Below are 20517 nucleotides of genomic sequence, written 5' to 3'. Positions count from 1 at the left end.
CCCTAACGTCTTTTTTAGAAGTGAGTTTGTGCATTTTTAGTAAAGGGTAATATTGCAAAGGTCACTAAATAGCTTTTATTTTATAGGTACACAAATTTGTGTGTATCCTTTTTAAAGAACATTCATACAGTGTGTGTATCATTTATAAATAAATTAGCTCTCCTTTTTGACCATATTGCTCTTAGCAATGCCCTATTATCAGTATATAATTGGTGCACGAAAGGACAGATGCCCCTAAACGTGAAAAAACCAGCGTTGTTAAAAATATTGCGTAAACAAACGCTATCATATTTTGACTACACTATTGAAGACACACCGTTAACTTCCTTAAAACAGCATAAGTACCTATTACTAGTGATTTCTATTGATCTTAGATGGGAGGCGCATGTTAACTATGTTACATCTTCAGCCCTAAAAAAATTATTTTTCCTAAAAGGACGACTAGGTTCCGCACCACCTCAAGAAAAACTTTTAGCCTTTAAAACCTTAATCCGCCCATTATGAGAATACGCCAACCTAGTCTGGTTCTCGGCAACAAAGAACCTAATTAAAAAAGTTAGAAGGGGTACAAAAGAAAGCAGTTAGATTTACCTATAACAAATACAGTTTGCTCGACTCACCCTCTGAACTGACCGCAAGAGCTGGGCTACCAACATTACGAAATCGCGCTAAACTCACACGCCTCAAAATGCTCTTCCAACTTTTTCATAGGCAGCTAAACATCGACAGCTTGAGCTTCATATCTACTTCAGAAACCAGACAGTCACGCTATGAACATCCACTAACATGACAGGAATACCGCTTCAGCACGAACTGCTTCAAGTATTCCTTCTTCCCACAGTCAATTAGAGAATGGAATAGATTACCCACTTTTCTGACTAATTCTAAATATTTGACTACTTTTTACTTTTATTGGAAAACAACATTCGTGACACTCATAGCTGAAATGATGTTTTTTTTTGTGCTATGCTTCTTTTCTCGCTTGTCCAGTTCTTGGTGTTTTTTAAATATGTCAGTGTGATCAGTGAATTACGTAGTATAATATTTTCGTGTATATCTGCCAGACATAGGTTGTGCTTTTACACTCTTCATGTATCATTATAGAATATCTGTAGTCTGTACTAAATTTGGTATCACGTGAAGTGAATAGATGATGAAGGCAAACGACACATCTAAACATGCATGATAATCGTGACACGTAAGTCATTTACAACATCTTTTACCTCAACTTCGTAACATTGTGCTGATTTTAAAGTGACATATTGACCTTTCTCATTCGTGCTTCGCATATTATCGATTCCCACTGTAACGTGGGATCTGCCAATTTTTTTTGTATATGTTGACACCGGAAGTTTGTGATGAGAAAGTCGATGAACCGTCTCCTTGCTTTAACGTCATGGCGTCCACCTCTACGGCATGCATCTGGGAGGATATCTGCTTTAGTTACACATAAGCAGATGTCTGCCAAAGTTTCAGGGTGTGCACATCATTCAGTATTTCTTCTTGTCTCGAATCTATTCTCTGGACAACGGCCAGGATGGTCTTAAGAACTTCGTTTCTGTTAGAGCGGGATTAGATTCAACTTCACCAGATAGCCATAAAAACGGGCGATTGATATACATGGGAAAAGCAATTCTAACAGCGTACAATCATAAAGAATAGTTCGCTTGGGCATGACACGATAAGAAAGCAACGATTGCTGCTACGGGGGCAGCAAGAGCGATCTGAATAACTAACCTGCATTCCGGAAGAGGTGTCATGCCCCAAGCTTATAGACAGGCTCTTTAGGAAAATGTTTATATGTTCCACTGTGTTCGATGCTTCCCCCGAACACAGTGGCATTGATTATCGTAGTCGATGACCAGGGTTGCCAGCGTAGGAACTGACAATGATCCACTCTTGGCGGTGGCGTCGAATTCACTGGCATTACCACGCGTAGCATGAGATGTCGCCGCACAGGAAGGTTGCATCAGGCAGCAAACCGGGAGCAGAAATCAGCAGGGATGGATGGATGGATGGATCGATGGATGGATGGATTGGTATGGCTGTACCCTTTAGATCGGGCGGTGGCTAACGCCACCAAGCCGTAATACTTAGTGAACCACAAACTAGAATTATTTTTTTCCTTTAAATAGTGAAGTTGAGGACTGGTACTTTGCAGTGAAGGGTTTAATTTTCACTCGTGCCTTGACTTTAGCCACCAATCAGATAACCTCCTTCAAGCAGGAATCAGCCGTGTCACGGTCCCTAGTATGCGTTATTCCTATATAAGCGTTATTGTGCGTAATTTGTGCGTTATTCCTATAAAGGCGATTCCTAAATGCTTGTCGGCGCCGTATACATCGAAAGCTGCAGCCACAGACCTAACTAAACACTGGGCTTTTGTGAACTGCATTTGCTTTTACCCGCGCCGGTGGTTTAGCGTGTGGCTAAACTGTTGACCCTAAGTTAGGGTCACGGGATTGAATCCCGGTCACGAGTAAGGGCTATAGCGGCCCGCTCGCCTGTAGATTAACTTAAAGGTTTAAAAACCTTACATTGTCGATTTGCGCAGAGCCTCCCTCCGCGGCGTTCATATCGTTGTTCTGGGGTGAAACCTACGAAATTGTTATTGTTTTTTCATCAATACAAATAGGGTGGTCACGCACTGGTGTACCAAGCCTAAAGGAAGTGCAAAGCTGCGGGCAATCTCTTTGTTTCTCGGCGTTTTTCTATTCCTTTCCTGCTCCTCCTCTATTTTCACACCCCTTTTCTAGTTTCTTTCAGTGTTTCCCTCCGTTTATTTGTATTTTTTTCGTATTTCCTTCCATTTCTCCGTGCATATGTCTACTTCTCGCTTTTTCCCTCTTTCAATTTAAAGGCACGGTTTGCGTCGTTGTGTTGCCAGAAAGCCATTCAAGTGAAGCTAACCTCCCTCCCTTTGCCCTTATTCCGCACTTGATGTCACCATCAAGGCTCTCGAAAAACAAGAGGAACAAGTACTATCATCTTTAGCGTGAGTGTGCTCAATATGGTAGAGCTGCCTATGCGATGTGGGACTGACATTGTGCTCTCTATCTATACAACATTTTGCCGGCATTACGCCAAACGTTGACGACAGCGTACGGCAGACTGGCCCCGCAATGTGCTCCGTACCTAAAAGCTGTAGGCGAAGAGAATGACACAAGGTGAAGAAGCGTGCATGGCTGAAGAATGCGGATGTTGTACGCGAGCAGAGGCAGTTATTCCTCCCGGAGATCATCCTCCGATCGCTGGCCTGTATATCCACGGCCCATTCCGGAACGCGTAAACCGCAGTCATGGATCATTGGCGCGCCTTTGTGATTCAAGGTAACGCATTCGAAAACCGGAGGCAAGACCCTATGGTGTCCATATGCGTATACACATGCTACCATTCTCCTTTTACTACGTTTAGATTCTCGGTTCATTGCGTGGAACGCAGTGAGAGGCGTGCGCAACAGTTCTGGTGCCGCAAGCCACGATCCGTGAGTAAAGATCCGACTGTAATCTTTTGTGCGCACTTCCTGGAAACACGCGAGGGAGAGTAACCTTTCATATAACTACGGCATTCGCCCCTGGGTTATTTTACCGGCGATGAATAGACCGAGAGGTGCTTATGTGAGTCGAAGATGCGTGGCACTTCGTGTGCGGATGCGCTCGTGGAAGAAACGTTCCGTTTTAGAATTTTTTAAACAAACAAACAAACAAACAGAAGAAGAAGAAGAAGAAGAAGAAGAAGAAGAAGAAGAAGAAGAAGAAGAAGAAGAAGAAGAAGAAGAAGAAGAAGAAGAAGAAGAAGAAGAAGAAGAAGAAGAAGAAGAAGGAGAAGGAGGAAGAGGAAGAAGAAGACTTGTTTTGAAAATTTCGGGGGGCTGTTGATTAAGGGGTGAAACACTGACGAAGTAGTTGGAAGGTGCGTGAATAGCTCACGAGGTTTGCTTTTCCTTCGGGTGAAGAATGAAGATTAAGAGTTCATAGTGTTCAAAAAAATGTTGCTTAAAAAGGCAATGTTGGCCAACTTTTGTAGCTCATCCCCCCCCCCCGCCCCCCCCGCCCCCCCCCCAAAATAACAAACTTTGGAACGGTGGGAGACCTAGCATTTTGACTCGGGCACTCGGAGCCTGCGGGCTTTTATTGGGGGATAGTTGGGGAGCTTAAACCAGTACATTCCTGGACTGAAGAACTGTTCCCATCCGGTTGTAAATTTTGTGCTTCAACAATAACTGTTCCCATCCAGTTCTCAAATGTTTTTTTAAACAATAGTAATTCGTGAAGTGGACGATCCAAATTTACAATATGATCATTAGAGGCGCCGTAGTGAAGGGTTCTGGAAATTTCAACCACCTGGGATTCTTAAACGTGCAAGTAAATCTAACGACATAGGCCTCAAGCTACCTGGCCTCCATCGAAAATTTGACCGGCTTGTATCGCTTCGAAAAATCAAAAATAGTATTACACAGCGATATTTTCTGCATGATTTGTCAGCAACGCAAGTCTCAATATTCCCTTGAAGTACTTTTATGCCTCGATTTCACCGAAGTTATTTTATTCTGTCCTGCGTATGTTACACTTAGATGAATGGCTCCATTACCCAATGATGCCCTGGTGGTCGGCTCCCCGCTTTGCTTGGTCCCCTAGTCGTCACTGGTCTCTCAGGTTAGCATTGGTCAGCAGGTTTACTGACTGCACTTCACATGGCGGCCTGTTCGCTGTCAGTTCCGTAAGACTATTGCACACCACAAGCCGAGTCATAGAGATTGCTTCAAGTTCCACAGAGATGACGCATTCGTTTAGCGTTGAATGTATCGTGCGCCAAAAAAAAAAAATCCCCGAATCTCCACGAAGTAGATGATTATGACTGGGCAACGCTGGGTCCTAAGATCCATAGTGTATACGTTGAAGTTACTGACTATAGCATAAAAGACGGACAGGTGGACGGAGGCACGCACGCACAGACGGATGTACCGGCGTCGCAGGTGTTTTTTTTTACAGCTGTGTTGCAGGTGTTGTGATAAAACGGTTTGCGCATAAATGTTTTACACCTGCGCTACGTCTGCTGTAGACGACGGGGTACGTTTACGGTTTATTGACGGAGGAACATTGTATGGTCTCAAGATGCCTCACCCCTAAACAGTTAGCTGTAAAAGAAGAAACATGGCGAAGCTTGCACTAAACCGAGCAAGGCTTCTGGACTGTCTTTAAAATTAACCTGGTAGCTTCGAGGTTAGTTTTAGGCCTCATCTAAATTATTCAAGTTGTTTCTAGGTTGCTTCGCGTGCAATGTGCTGCCCTGTGCGGGAGCCCCGGGTCTCCCTTAACGCAGGAGGACTGGAGATCTCTTCTTACAAGCAACGAGAAGGAAGACTATCTATACGGGCTATCCAGAGATGTCAGGACATGGCTGAGGACATGCATCTCCCCTTCCAGTCGTGGGTGCGGCCCGCCGATGTCTCTCCCTAGGGGGAGAGTCAGCATCGTCTTCGTATTAAATAAAGTTTTTTGTCTGCCTGCTTGTAGCCTGTGGGCTAGGTAGTTGCTAGGCTTTAGCTAGGTTGTTTCTGTGTTTATCTTCAGTGCAGTGAGGTGCCAGTTAAACAACAGACAGTCGCAGACAAGACACGAGCGCGTCTTCGTTGGCGTAGGCCTCCCAGCGCTTCGGGGTATTCTCGCAACCACCGCTGTCTTTCCCCTTCCTTGATGCTGTTTTACGTACTCGGGGGTCTTCGGCTCACCGCGGTCGCCTCACAGCAATTTGTTTGGCAAACGTTGTCGTCTTGATTTTTAGTCTACCAATGCATGTGAGTAGTAGTATTCACCCAATTTCTGGGGCGCATGACCGTTGGTGATGATCAGAGTTATTTGATTAGCGAAAAAAACGGAACTATTCGCTACAAAGCTTCGCTGTTAAAAGACGTAGTTATCGTTTCCACATTGTTATAAAGGTATCTAATGGCGAGAAATAAAAAACAAAAAGACAAACTGCCCATTTAACGGACATAATTGATTGATATGTGGGGTTTAACGTCCCAAAACCACCATATGAGAGACGCCGTAGTGGAGGGCTTCGCAAATTTCGACAACCTGGGGTTCTTTAACGTGCACCCAAATCTGAGCACACGGGCTTACAACATTTCCGCCTACATCGGAAATGCAGCCGCCGCAGCCGGGACTCGATTCCGTGACCTGCGGGTCAGCAGCCGAGTACCTTAGCCACTAGACCACCACGGTGGGGCGCCAACGGACATAACGATAGCCAATATCGAAGAAGTTCGTCTTGAAAACCATTCTCAATGTACTGCTAGCACACAAGTGATGGCGTCCTATAGGGCCATATCCCTCCCCCACCCACCGTGACTTACATCGCAGCCACTGACACCCCCCTCAGTCAACAATTTTTCGGCACAATGAAGACCACACGTTTTTGTTTTGTCCTTCGCCTTGCACGCTGGAAGTCGACTGTAAGGAAAGCTGTGGGCAAGTGCCAATCACTGTGTCACTCACCTCCGGTGAGGTTTAACAATATTCGACGCCCACAGAAGTCAAGTAATTCCGTTCTATCACTGCCGGTCCGCCCCCGGCTCCTGGTATTCTCCGTTCTCAACTTCAGAAAAAAACTCGTTTCTCAGGTTCATTTTTCCGGTGGCTCGGAACAAGGGGCCTTCAAAGATGAAAGCGCCTCTTTAATTTGTTGTCTCCCTTTGTTCAGCGCCCGTTTAGTATATACTGGAAGGTCTTTCCTGAAACGAACAAAAGCTCGAGCGCACGCGCTGATCCGTGACGGACGGGCATCCGTCTCAAGTCGAACGTAGCCGAAGCCGCTGACGCTCAACCAGCTTCTGTTCGTAGATGCTACCATAGCTTCTGTGAATAATGTGTTTGGCGATGCACCAGGCGTCCCGCAGTTGTTTACACTGCGCGCGATGATTTCGTCGTAATTACGTTGGTTCCGGCTTTTCCCCCTTTTTTTAAAACTGCGTGCGCGCCTGTTGCGTCAGCCGGTGCAACTGCAACTCGATTCGAAGACGTTCCGGGAATATAAGACGACGATCTGTTTTCAGGATGCCTTCAAGATCGATGTGTGTTTCGTTGCCATGCGATGGGAGCGCGTGGCTGGGATGGTTACCGGAGCTTGCGTCTCGTGAAGAGGCTGTAGATTGTGAAACTAGCCGGCGCATGCGGCTCGAGTCGGCTTCGTTTTTGACTGACGTTGGATGCTCCAGTTTTTTAGATTGCTGCCATTCCTGATAAATGGTACTGTTTGCATTTAAGTACGCAGCGTTTCGAGCTAGCCCGCCTATCCAACTTATATACTCACATAATTTTTGAGCTATCCATACGCACTCATCGAGAGAGTTCCAAGGGCGGAACGGTAGAAAGGTTAACAAGAGCAAATAACCGGTCTGCTACCGGCGAGGAGCTGACAATAAAGCATGAAACTAGAAAGGTGAAAGATAGATAGATAGATAGATAGATAGATAGATAGCATGTACACAATAACGCTAATCGCAGCAGATGATGACACCTCATTAAGTGCAATGGTGCTCGACTGATGTGTGGCACTAAGGTGCGGATGAACTTCCCTGCAACGCCGGCAGCATATCGATGACGGGAAAAAAAAGCAACAAAGCTAGTGCACGTATACATATGCACATTCCACGGCTAGTGTACTGATACGCATGCACATGCCTCGGCATAATGTACAAACCTTCAGCGTTGAGGACACAACTTGAAATGCACAGAGATAAGGCCTATCTTTGTAATGGGACAGATGTGTTACTACCTTCAAGCGCGGAGTCCTTTAGGGACCCGAGTATGCGGTTCAGATTGGCATTACAGGTCAAAGCAGGTATAAAAATAGAAAAAGAAAAAGGACCAAGCGAGAAATAGAAACGGCAGAAAGAAAGAAAAAAATGGTAAGAAAATTAGGAAGAGCACAATATTAGAAGAAGTAGATTAAGAAAGTAGATGAATAAATAGAAGTAATGAGAAACAAAAAGACAGGAAAAGAAAAGTAAAAAAAAAAGACCGAAGAAAGAGAGGAGGAGTTAGAGAAAGCTGCCATGCAGCCCACTTCCTTCAGGCTTATGGCGCGTAAATAGTGCGAAGAAAAGGAGGGAAAGGATATCACAGGCACGTGCTGGCTAATCCTCGCAGTGCGTCATTGGAGCTGCTACACGCCCGCATGTGTGGCATACACGACACAATCGTTGGCGATGCTAAACTCCGAAATAATAATAATAATAATAATAATAATAATAATAATAATAATAATAATAATAATAATAATAATAATAATAATAATAATAATAATAATAATAATAATAATAATAATAATAAATCAATCCTTTTTTACTGTGCCCTTGAACAATCATAAGTTCTTAGTGCAGACGCACGCAAAAATAAAACAATACTAATAAACATTACAATGCAGACACCCTACGAAAAATGAAGCAAAGAGTGTAAATACACAAAAAAAGAGAAATCAGCACAAAATTAGAAGATTAAAAAGTCAAGACAAGAATCGTGGAAAGGAAGTAAAAGATAGAGGGGAATATACACAACTTTGAAGATACCTTCCTGGAAGACAGAAAAAGGATTAATCTGTATATTGTGAAGAACTATATAGGTTAACACAGTGCAGAGTTGAGATAAACACAATAATAATAACATCCTTGTATTAATAACTTTATTATTATTATTATATTATTATTATTATTATTATTATTATTATTATTATTATTATTATTATTATTATTATTATTATTATTATTATTATTATTATTATTATTAGTAGTAGTAGTAGTAGTAGTAGTAGTAGTAGTAGTATAGTAGTGTTTGGAATTAATCGCCTTATTCAGTTCTATTTTTGGTGGTGATATCAAGGAATGAAAATTGCATTTCGCTTCGAAGAGGAACAGTGAAACAGGCGAGCCCGTAAGACTAGGGAGGCGTGTTAATTTGCCGCTCGCATCGTAAAGCAGTGCGGGAAGCAGTGCGCAATGTTTTTTTTTCGATGCATTTTTTACGCTTCCTTCAGTTAAAAAAAAAAGGCGGGGGGGAGGGGGGTTGCTCATTTTTGATTATGGTAACTTCGCCCATTCGCAAAAAAAAAGGCGCGATGACATGAGGCGGCGGCGCTTGCGACAGCAAGCGGGTCGTTTTCATTCAAGAATGTTTTCTAGAGAAGTCTCAGAAGACTGTATGGATATGTGGGTCAGTTGGCATGGCATATCTGAATAAATCATAGAGTGCGAAAGGAAATACGCAGGGCTAGTAAAGAACTGCACCAACAGGGCTCGTTGTGGGGTGTGTCTGTTTCTTTCCTTATGCGGCTACCTTTGTGCTCGATGTATTGCTTCAACAGCAGTCACAGTGTTGCTTGTAGGCAGGCGGGGTGAAGGGGAGGAAGTTAGATAGGGACTTTAAATCATCGTCCCTGTCGTCGTCTAGTTCCTAGGGACGAGTTTTCTTCCATGCACCACCGCGTCCTCCCACCCCCTCCTTTCGTTTATAGGAGCACAGAGAGCGAACAGTGACTGGCCTTTTAAGCACGAACAAATAAAGATAAAAGGCACGCACTGCCGTTGCATGTGCGTTGCGGTATAACTACGCACTGTACATCCGGGGTGCCACGCTGTTGGTCTTGGGGGGATACTTGAGTCGTTGGCGTTTGAGCCTATGTGCGTGAGCATGTGTGCGTGTGGTTCTGACCCGTCCGGGTCGACCTCCCAACAGTTTTCTCCCGCCGCCACCGGAAAAACAAAATCTCCGTTTTCGTGAGACCGGAAGTCTTCGGAGGCGGTGGTGGGTCCCGTCTTTTTACGCACGCTTCAGCAGTCATCGCGTCGCAGACGCGGTTCGTGTTGACAGGAGACCGGCGGGCACATGTTGATGCGCGCATTCTTGCGGAGGGGTGGTGGCGGACGAGGGCGAAACGACGGCCGGGCATGCAGAAAGCCGACTTGCGCGAATATGGCCTGTGCATGGGGGCTTTAGGGAAACTACCACCGTTCCCCTTACACGCTTAGGATGAAAAAAAAAGAGCCGTTGAGTTACTGCGGACGAAGGACTCGAGAAGATTTGCAAAGCGACGGAAATAATCTGCGAGGGCGTATACGCGATGAATTTGTAAGAACAGCTGCTTACATCAAGGTCCACTGGATTCAAGGCGACGCTGAGGAGTCTCAAGACATTTCTGCAGACCAGTAGGTTCACTACCCTCGATCCAGTCCAGAGCGCACGTGCGTTTCTTGTTCAGTGTTAGTTGTATTCGGTTTAACCGTCAACGACTCAGCAATGCTTGGCACAGACCACGCCTGAGTGTTCGAGAAGCTTTGTGATTGTAGTAGATAATTTCGTTAAGATAGTGCACAAGACCGGAACAGTAAAGCTTGTTCCAGAACGGGATTATGCGGCTGCCGGTGATAACACTCATATCGTCGATAGCACATGTATAAATGCAGACAGGCTGTAACGCTTGCCAGTTTATCAAAGAACGACGCTCTGCACGCTGATATCAGGGTACAGCATGTATCGCTTGGTTTAATTTGAGTTTCCATTGCGCGGCCGCAAGTTTGGCAAAATAAAGGGTTTCACACTGAATAAGCCGATTGCTGCATTTGTCACGTCAAGATCCCGTGACAATATCACACCGTGTGCGTACTCCCTCCTCTTTCACCTTACTTGGTCGGTGAAAGTCACGCTTCAGGCAGTGGGGGTACTTACATCGGCTGTTATCTCAACGTGCAACTCGTCACATTTACATGCAAGTGCTACGTGTGTGACTTGCTTTATTCCAGAGATGTAAGCATGCGTGCCATCGGATATCGCATGCTCAAGCTTACAATCGGCGCACTCAAGTCTCTTTCTGCAGGACGGCTTCTGATACATGAGCCGTGACCACGGGATACAAAATAACGAGTTCTACAGAACGTTCTTCCAATATTTACTCTATTCACAGACCGTATACACACGTGCACACGTAGTTTGTTATGTCTTAGGGGCAAGCCTATACTGAAAAAGAAAATGCAGCTGATAACTCACTAGAAACTGGTACAGCACAAATAGCATGCCCAGTGAAACGCGTCTCTACAGAGGAAGCGTGAAGGAGTCAGTGCTACAGCAACAAAATGTAATGTAACGCTAAGAAGGGTAAGCTAAAAAGAAAGGCTTGAAAGGCTAAGAAAGGCTTGAAATTTGGAGCATGCAGCTCAACCAGAAAGCACGCAGAACGCGCTGCGTCCACATGTTGAGCATAGACTAACAACTGCTACAGCTGAACTCCTAAAGCGTGCTGTCTAAAAAGAAAGAAAGACACAGGAAGTGAACCAACATGCATATACAGCACACAATTTTTGCTTCATCGTGTGTCGCAGTGCACTCATTTCGTAAACGTTGCTGCGGCAGCGAGCGAAGTGACTTTGGTGCTATCCCGAGTCACAAGACACGCGCGCGCACATTTAAGTCAAGCCCCGCGGAGGCGCGCTCGCATCGAAACGCCAGGGGCGGCGACTTTAACGGCCTGATCCCACGCACCCGTGGCAGCACGTCAGCGTGTGGCTTTCTTACACGGCGCCTCGCTTTCTTACTCTGGAGAGAGATGGCGCGCAGTTACGCGATCCTGCCGAGCCCTTCATCTCCGGAGAGCACGACGCCGCGTCAGGAAAGTCACGTGCTGACGCGCTACAACGGGTGCGTGTAGTCAGGCCCGTCCAATGCGAGCACTTCGCGCCATCTTGCTACTGGTGACAAAAACGCGCTAAAGTTGCGGAGCTTTACGGGCCATCTAACAATATACGGTGTACACAAATAGCCTGCTGTTATTTAGCTAGACAATGTACGCCGCACGGCTTAGTATTTTCTTGCCACGCGCTGAGCAGCGAGAGGTCGTAAATATGATGATCGGCAACAGAACTTTTTCTTCTGTTTTTTTTCTTTGCAATTCGTTAGAGGTATACAACAACGTCATTTCCGTGACGGAAATACATCAGAAGAACCGTGGTGAACCTCGCCATAAAACAATTTTGTGTTAAAAAAGAATACTTACCTCTTATGACCAATTAATAGAATCGGAGATTTAATGCACCACCACCCTTGCAAAAAAAGCAATATGAATATGAGGGACACCGAAGTGAAAAGTTCCAGAAATTTCGCCCATCTGGAGTTCTTTAACATGCGCTGAAATCAATCGCACAGTATACATGAGCTTTTTGCATTGCGCCTTACTCAAAAATGTGACCGTGCCCCGCCGCGGTAATCTAGTGGCTAAGGTACTCGGCTGCTGACCCGCAGGTCGCGGGATCGTATCCCAGCGGCGGCGGCTGCAATTCCCGATGGAGGTTGAAACGTTGTATGCCCGTGTGCTCAGATTTGGGTACACGTTAAAGAACCCCAGGGGGTCGAAATTTTCGGAGCCCTTTACTAAGGCGTCTCTCATAATCATATGGTGGTTTTGGGACGTTAAGCCCCACATATCAATCAATCAAAAATGTGACCGCGGCGGCCGGGATGAAACCTGCGAGCTTCGGGTCAGCAGCCGAGCACTGTGACAGCTACACCAGCATGGCGGCCAGCTCTTCTGAAAGTGTCAAGTAATATGGCCCCGGCTATCGATATTGCCACAGACCTTTCTAAATTATGTTGCTGCCCCGTATTGCCATGACTGTGCCATGATATGCGCGTTAGGATTCGAGCGCTGCCTATAGCTTTCCATGAACGGTTGCAACAGCAATTTATCAGGGATGCATAAATTCACTTCAGGGACGGCACGTGTGTTGCGCCACACACTTCGTAATTTTAGATTTCCGTAGCTTCGGATTTTCTGTCTTTGCGGAAAGAACTGTCCCGTTGCGCTACGCTATTTATGATGAATACAATGTGGCAATATTGACTAGTCCAACATGAAGTTGGAGTATTCCATCTGAAATGCACTCAAATGCATCCGCAAGCAATACGGTGGAATAAAACCAAAGTAAAAATATGCAAAAATGAAATAAAACGTCCAAACTGCACATACATTACACATAAATATTGGGCCCTCCACCCAGTGTATGCTCGATGTCTGCAACACGTCATGACGTGTACATAATAAAAGAGTACCATACTGTTTGATGTAATTTGAACAAGGCTCCCGCGTAGAGAGCGAAAACGTCCTTTTTAAAATTTTCGGCATTGTATTTCAGTCAGTGTTTTTGTTTCATTCCGCTATGTTTGTCCCCTACCTGACGGGGTTCCGTTGGTCTCTTGTCTAAAACGAATAGGGCCAAATAATTCAGAGGGTCTCATTCGTGTTGGCCTAAAAGACAAGTCTCAATCATGCGGCTCACCGCATGATTGAGTCTGAAGCCACGGGCATGTGGCCCGTGGCTTCAGAAGGAATGAACTTTTATGTGATTTTGATATTCGCATTATTTTCTCACCAATACATCGGTTATTAACGCATTGCTCACGCGAGGCACAGATACGAGACCGGTATTAATCAGTCTTTTTTCTTTTCCTGAGGCACCCCATGCAGTCGTTGTGTGTTGAAACATCCCAAGGGAACGACAACTCCCTTTCACAATTTTAGTCCTTCCGCAGATTGGTAGCGAAATCTTTCTCGGGACCTACATCGAATCTAGCGCGGATATTATCCACGTATGAGGTGTAGGAAACACAGTTTTTGATATAGCAATGTTAGACGATATTTTTTTTCGGTTGGATTGACCCATGCGGACGTCATCATTTACTTATTATCCCAACAATGACACATTTGGCTCGTGTACTTCACTATCATGCACTGTTAGTTCGGTTTGACTGACTGCCCTCGATTTCCCATCGGTCGACTCCAGCATGGATACGTTGACACGTCAAATGCGAAACTCACACCTCTGTTGAAGGTTTTCCTAAAAAGCCTGCTTCAGCATTAGTAAATGACCACAAATTCCTCCCAGCATTGAACCTTGACATCTCAAAAGGTCGCCGGGGTTGGGAAACGCCCTTTACGACCTTTGAGCCACACTTTTTAGCCTGCGCGAACAAAAGGCGGGGCGTCCGCATCAGGGCATTGGGCTTTTCCCGTCCGAATTCTAATGGTTATTCGAGCAACGTTTTGTGTCTCTGCAGCACGACGTTTTTCTTTTCTTTTTTTTTTTTGAGTTTAGCGATATCTGTCGGCGTGGAGCAGAAGTAATGTTCGCACGATTCGTCATGCTGCAAAACATCGCGTAACCACAATTTGTCCGGCTGGCTCTTAGTTTTCGCGCGAATCTCTCAAGACTGCCGCATCCAAACGTTTACTTGATGACCCACCACAGCGCACGCTTATTTGCGCAATACGTCAGACACTGCTCGGTGATTTGAGAGCAGCGATCCACGCCCAAGCTTAGTCTCGTACACCTGTGAGCAAAAGTGTAAGGACCACGGGAGAGCTTGCAAAAATAGGTGGATATATGAAAAAAGGCGTGACGTATGCAATGAAACTTATCGTTCCTTTAGCGCACATGCTTTGGTAATGCCCCGTTTGAATAACGGCCCTCTACCCAGTCAAGCCGACTGGGAAGAGGCCTTCCCGAGCTGATTGCTCTATGCACAACTCCAGGCAATCCAGAGGGTCCAAGAAAGGGCGGAACATCACGGTGTCCCAGCGCGGGCTTGGATGCGGTCAGCGGTTTTTTGCGGGTCCCCGATAACTGCTCGCGAAAAAGCTCCTCAAGAAAAATAGTTCTCTGTTTGTCCGTCCGTCTGTCTGTTTGTCCATCTGTTTGTCCTCCGTCGTTCATCTGACTGTCTGTCGTTCAATCGTCCATCCGTCCGTTCATGCGTCCGTCCGTGCGTCTGTCAGTCTGTCTGTGTGACTCCTTTCGGGTAGTCCTTAGTCCTGACTTCCCACGTATACAACTACCTTTGAACGTCAGTTTTCTTGTGGGTCACACGACTCTCTGAAGGGAGTATTAAGACCCTCCAAAGAGAGTTGACTGGCATCATTAAGAGCGGTATACGTATGTGTTGATTTCTTCTAGTATTTTTAAATGCGAAACATTTCTTAGCGAACTTCGGCGACCTTGAGCGTATCTATCTATCTATCTATCTATCTATCTATCTATCTATCTATCTATCTATCTATCTATCTATCTATGTAGGCGCCTACGTTTGGGTGCTCTCGTGGCCACCCCCTTAACTTGGCGTGAACCAAAATTAGCATGGCAGTGTAAGGTGGTTTGACGAATATTACGGGCTGGTCAAGACCTGAATAATGTCACAATCCCGTCGCGTACGTCGTCAAACACTTCCCGCCAGGCAGTGGCACATACCCACGGGAATGTATGTGACGCTGGTATGCGGGTATGTGCCTCAGGTGATTGACCGTTAGTATCTACTTAGAAACGACGAGAACACACATGGGCAATTTCTACGCGCGAGCGTTAAGAAATACCCGACATCGGTAGCGTCGACTCGACGAATGCAAATAATACATGTCAGGGTCCCAGCTGGAATCGAACCCAAGCATTCTGCGTGGCAATGAAGCATTTTACCACAGAGCTACACCAGGTCACGGAACTGCTTTTCAAATAGACACTAATCTTCGTCAAACGTCAATAGTGGTTGCAGTGTTGTCTACACCACTTTATTAACATTACATATATACTCCTTTGATACAGCTGTCACGTCGGGTTAACGTCAATTGTGTTTGGTTGCCATGCGCCGAAGTTGATTTATGTAGCAATGTCCAGGACCAGCATCCTCGCGAGAATCAGCGCTTCGTATGAGCTTCTGGCGTTCCTCATACGCATGTTAGAGTTGGCATCGTTGCGCAAATGCAAATAACTGCTTATATAACCATCTGCAACTATTCAACATATGTCTGTGCGTGCGACATTTGTACATATATTTAGCGCCTTTTCATGACGTGTCGCTCACTAAAAAAAAAAAAAATGGCAAGACGGTCACCTTCCCTCCACATGCTTCGCATAACGTCGATTCCGAGGTACGTGAGATCTGCCGTATTTTAATGGTTCGTCGATGTTCTCATTCCGCAGTGCCTGCACTGCTTCTTTTTTGAGTGTGCGCAGATGTGGAGGCTGACGACGAGGATTGTACTTAGTTGAGAATTACAGAACGAGTCACGTGAAGGATAATGTTCGGTGCAACCTTAAGGGACAAAAAAAAAAAGGGTTGAGCAGGTAACAAACGCGGGTTTAGATTATAAAGAGGAAGGAATGGGAATGAGAAGTACCTTCGCGTCACTTAAGGGGAATCCATAAGTAGTCACAGAAACCGAGACTGCTGGTTATGTATGACGTTTGCGTTGTGTGCTCTCACGGTTGTGAGGGTAGTAGTGTATACCTTTGCATGTGTTTCTTTTTTTGCATTATTGCATGTTCCTGTACCCTGTGTACATCATCAATGACGTAAGGGTCACAACAACAAATAGAGTCAGCCCCGCTCGATATTCATCAATTTTAAGATTCCTTGAAAGCTGTCAAGGATAAAAGCCTTGACAACCACTCAGGTACAGAATCCTGTGCCTGCTGAAGTTCAGCAAATTTTCACATGCGCTATCGGAAGTACATTCTTGCGGGTCTTGGATCTGGATCTTAGTGAAATTCTGCCTTACGGGCTGCCATAAACAGTGGAGGCCTGTTAACTTTATTAAGTCAAAAGGCAAACCCTCCAAACCATCCTCATTATCTATCGGGAGAAATGTGATACCGTATGGGTGCAGCGGGAATTCCTTCTTGATTGCCCTGCGAAATACATCTAAAATATACACTCCTTCCCAGCAATGTATGTGTTCCCAAAGAAACCTTCACGTGTGAGTACCAGCCCTGTGGTGAGCTTTTTCTGCCTCCCGAGTCCGTGTCACTTTTTTGTGGCGTTTGTTCAAATATTTTGAACAACGTATTCAGCAAGTGGTAAGTCACGGTTATCAGCTGCTTTGTTTGAAGTCACGTCACCATCCACGCGAATGTGATCTGTATACCCTTAGAAAATAAAAAAAGCCAAGTAATACAGGCAGGAAGTGTAGATTTAATGGCCTCTTGGTCTGTTTACTCGTTTTCTCCTTTACAGAGAGTAGATAATGTAAGAACTTTTCGTGTCAGGGTTAGTAGAAGTCACCAATTTCGTAAGGTACGGGTTAGTATGTCACTACCACTATCTCGTTTGGTATGCTGCAATCGCGACATTGCTAGGGAAATTCAAGCAATCAATAATTGTTTTTATTTCATTTGAATTTGGCAAAAAGATAGTTAGCTCGGCTACGTTAGAGCCAGCTATAGTCCAACATCATGGTGGTTGCACCACCATGATGTTGGTGGTGCAACCAATGCACACAAAGATCAATGACTTTCGTTTACTCAAAATAAAGCTCGTGGTGGTCAAAACTGAAATGAATTCAACACAACTATAAGGGGTTTTACGAAATGCGACATAGCGACCGGCAAGCGGAGCGGGCACGCGAGGTCGCAGCTTTGAAATTATTTACAAACAAACAAAAACACTTAATTCGGCGTGGACCTGTCGTGGTTCGAAGTTATAAATCTTCATTTATATGTTTGCTTATAAAAGGTTCTTGAGGTAGGCGTTGTATTTTATGTCCATTAGCATAAGCAATCACTCGAGCAGTGTATTTATTGAACTTGCATTACTACAGAAACAATGAAAAATTAAGTAAACAAGTTGTAACCTTAAAAAGACAAGTCTACTTGTCGAAACGATGAATCCAGCACACCACTGTTTGCGCATTTTTTTTTATATCGCAAGATTCCATATTACCCTTCGTGCCAATTTCTAAATCTATAGAAGCAATGTATTTTATCGAGCTTTCTTCTGTAGGCTACATTATTACCATAATATATTGTGTTTTCACTCTGTTGAATTTTCTTTTAGGATAACACGATCTACAAGTATAATTAAATAAATCTAATTCATACAGCTGACTGCGTGTGCGGCAAGAAGACTTTCATAAGGATTGTGCAGGTTCCGGGAACTCTATGGAGAGACGTTGCACAGTAAACAAGGAAATAAATAAATAAATAAATAAATAAATAAATAAATTCTGACCTCCACATTTTTTAAATATTGGCTGTGCATCTGCGCGCTTTCCTGCAAATGTCGTGTAAAGACGAGATAGTCTTCTGTCTAGAGAGAGAAAATAAAACATTCATCTGCGGCCAAGAAAGGAATGTCGGTGAGTGAGATCCTTAATCCCATCGGCACGGGCCACTGTCCTCGCTCGTCTCACGTGGGCCTCTTGGGTCTTCGAATCCGGGCTGGACAGAACTGCCTCCCACCCTACAGTGTTGTGTTGTGCTCTGGGTTGTAGAGGTGGATTGTGTGTTCATTCCCATACCGGTACAGGGTGGCTGTTTTATTGACGTAGAAACTATACTGTGGTGCGTATGTGTCGGGATCTAACTTTGACAGTATGTATGGATTGGGGTAAGACAATGTCTGCCGGCGACGCCGCGCTACCTGAGATTCTTTACTGACCTTTGGCCCCGGTGGCGGAAGTTTCCATCTTTCGAGTCTTTGATGTTGTAGAGTATGTTAGGAGCGGGTCCATACGGAGAGCCGATGGTGGGTGCGATATGCTGGGGTCGGAGGTCCGGAAGAGTAATTATCGGGCTGAGGCATGGGTGAGCTCATTGCCTCTAATTCCGCGGTGGCCGGTTATTGATATCAGCTGTTTCCATTCGCCCTCGGAGCGTGAGAACGAGAGTTGCGTAAGAAGTCGATGCACAATGGTGCCAATGTAGCCTTTACAAAAATTTTGGTATGCTTTCTGAATCTGTTAGAACGAAGGCGGACCTTGGGTTTCGTAGGGTGAGAGCAATTCCTGCTTCTTCCATACTATTTCTGTCTGTGTCCTGGGCTGACATACAATCAACCTGTTTTCCACGATGAATGACGCTTGCTGTATATTTGCCATTCACCGGTCCAGCTGCATCGACAAAGAAGGCACCCTCAGTATCTGAGTAGTTGTCGAGAACTTTTGCCCGTGCACGACGTCGATGTTCGTGGAATCGAGGATGCATGTTCCGTGGTAGTGGTTTGATGATGAAGTCCTGCCTCCATTCATGTGGAGTACGTTGTTTTCCCCTTCTCTCAATGGGGGATTCAATGCCGAGTTCTGATAGTGTTTTCCGTCCTGTTTTAGTGGTGACGAGGCGCATGACTTGATTTGTGTGGTGCGCATGAAATAGTTCTGATACGGTATTGTGGAGTTCCATTTGAAGCAGACGTTCCGTGAGTGTCCACGGGGAAAGGTTTAGAGCCTTCTTGAGAGTCACACGTAAGGCCCTGTCTATTTTGTGCTCGTCTGCTTTCAATACTCTCAGGTAAGAAAAGCTATAGGTTATGCGACTGATAACAAATGCCTCAATGAGTCGCATTATGTCGTGTTCTTTCATCCCTCGTCGTCGGTTAGCCACCCGACTAATCATGCGAGAGACTTGGCAGGACGTTTTTAGGCGCTGCGACAGATATGGACGCCATCTGGCAGTAACATCAGGAAACGTAAGTCTGTGTAGATCGCTGAGCCACTAGTAGGTGGCAGCACCGTGCATCTTAGCAAGCGTAGGGAACCCCCCATTTTATGTTCTTAGCGTCACACTGCCGGCACAGCGTAAAAAAACGCTACGGTCTTTGGAATGACGCATCTATGTATTTTTATTACAGAAACACTACCTAATACTTATGTAATGATGTCACGCCTCAGATATGTGTAATGTTTGCTTTTTGGCCGACAATGTTCATAACTGTGAACGAAGCTACCAGATACAGATGAATGGGCGCTGAGGGCTTAAACATTCTCCGGGTGGCTGAATCGTGTGACAGACACACAAACAGAAAGACAGACACACGATTTTTTTTTGCGTTGAAGTACTCAAGAAAGAATTGATCGTCTCTAATAACTGAACAAACCAAGAAGTAGGGCTGAGGGAGAAATTTGAATGAAACAGACATCGTCTGAGTCTCTCGTTGCCGCTTGGTTGGACGGCTGTCGCCGCATGCAACTGCAGGCGCATACTACACGACGGCGTGCCAGGCGAGGCCGACTGCTTTCCCACGCCCCCGCGCTCGGCGAGGTCTCGCCCGCGGTGCCCTCTGTCGGCGGCGGCGCAATAATCGGCCACCTCGGCGATGCACGACGACTGCAGACGGCGCTGCTGTCCTCTCTCTGTGTGTACGCACGCACCGACCCTTCCTCGCCCGCCCTGTACGCCTCCCTCTCCGCATCCGCCGTGCGTTTTCATTACAAATTTTCAAGCGACCCGACCTCTCACCGTGGGTCATCTCCCCCGCCGCCACCTTTACTGCTGCGCTCTTAGATTATCGCGCCCGATGGAGCGAATAAAAAAAAAAAAGAATGCTGACACAAGCTAATGTGCGGCGTCGAGTGCACGACGCGGCTTCGTTTGCCCGCTTGATGTTGTTCGCTACATATGTATATATATATATATATATATATATATATATATATATATATATATATATATATATATATATATATATATATATATATATATATAATAGG

Source organism: Rhipicephalus microplus, chromosome 10 (assembly GCF_043290135.1).
Source record: "Rhipicephalus microplus isolate Deutch F79 chromosome 10, USDA_Rmic, whole genome shotgun sequence".
NCBI classification, from domain to species: domain Eukaryota; kingdom Metazoa; phylum Arthropoda; class Arachnida; order Ixodida; family Ixodidae; genus Rhipicephalus; species Rhipicephalus microplus.
This window is presented reverse-complemented; position numbering follows the sequence as displayed.